We start from the raw sequence: 1529 nt of genomic DNA, 5'->3' as shown, positions 1-1529 counted from the left end.
CAGAGTCCCAAAGCTGGGACATCTATCCTGAGGGAGGCGCTAGAAGGGTGTCGCCGTGCCAAGCATCCCAACGTCTCCGTAAAGCAAACGCAAAGACCAGCGTCACCTGGCGGTCTCCGAGCCGGTGTCGGGAGCAGGCTGGGACCTGCCGGTGCCGAAGAGCAGACTCCACACGATGGCGGCTCCCACGTTTCCCAGATGTGAGCCGCTGGAGGGGGAGGGAGGCGGGAGCCTGCGGTTCGCCCTCCAGTGCCGATGCCCCTTGCCTGGCGCAGGGAGCCTTGGCCGTGGGGACAGAGGGGTGCCCAGGCCAGTGGGTGGGAAGAAGGCCTCCAGCCCTTGCAGGTGTGTGCAAAGTCACCTGCCGCCCTGGGCCGTGACCTGAGCAAAGCAGCCGGGTTCTAAGGGTAAGTGTGAGGTGTTCTGACAGTCAGCTGTGCCCGTGACGTGTCCCCAGTAACGTGGCGACGCAGACACTGCTGGATGCGGCAAAGTGCCTGGCAGTGAACACACCGACCTCCACCGCCTCGTCTCCGGGGCTGAGACGTCTGAGGCGCTGCAGGTGCTGGGGGTCTGCAGAGGCCTCACCTGCTCTCGGTCCACACCTGGAGCGCACGCGGCCGGCGGTGCGCGGGGAAGCCCTACTGAGCAAGCCGGGACACCTGATAGTGCGGCCTGGCTCACGCCCGCGACGTGAACTTGAGCTCCCGGCACGGCAGGCGCGGCCCCACCGGGCGGTCACGTGGGAGAACCGCGGCCGCCACAGCCCTAAAGCAGAGCGGGCTCTTCGCCAGGAGCTGCCGAGCCGGAGCGGCGTCTCGCGCTCACGGGGCTGGGAGCCCCTCGCGGGCCTCAGGGCCCAGCCCAGGCTGCTGGGGTTCGGGGGCCGGGAGCTGAGGCCTCTGCTGCCCCCACAGCCCACCTGGCTGGCGGCTCCTCCCAGCCACTCCTGTCCGCACCTGCGCGGGCTGAGCCGACGCACAAGGTAGGTGCACAGCCCTCCCCTCACGTCCACTTCCGGTCACCCAGAGGCTGCTGACTTTATTCTGTCACCTTAATCGTGCCGTGTGTGTGTAAAGCGACATTTCCGATGGCCAGAGAACACCGGGAAATGTGGGACTTCCGTCCGTCGGCCAGGCCCACTGGCAGGATTGTGTCCTGCTGTGAGACAGAGCCTGTGTGAAAGGACTCGCGAGCAGGAGCTTCGTAAGAGCGAGTTTGCGCCCTGTCCTATGCAGTTGCCACGTGTGAGCGACGTGTATGTAACCGTGCAAGCCTCTTGTTTAAAGTCCAGGTTTATCGTGAATTCTGCCATTGCCAGACTCCATGTGACCCTGAGTTTTTTAAGTCAGTGTCTCAAAGGTGATCTGCCTTGGTGCCACGCTTGTTGTCATTTGGGACAGTGAGGTGACCTCCTAACAAACCCACCCTCCGCTGTGATTCCCAGCCCAAGGGGCCTGACGCCCCCAAAACCTCAAGGGGAAAACTGTCTGCCTCCTCAGCCCATGCCCCGCCCCACGGCTCCCATG

This window comes from Lemur catta, chromosome 2, assembly GCF_020740605.2.
Source record: "Lemur catta isolate mLemCat1 chromosome 2, mLemCat1.pri, whole genome shotgun sequence".
NCBI classification, from domain to species: Eukaryota; Metazoa; Chordata; class Mammalia; order Primates; family Lemuridae; genus Lemur; species Lemur catta.
Note: the sequence above shows the minus strand (reverse complement) of the source record.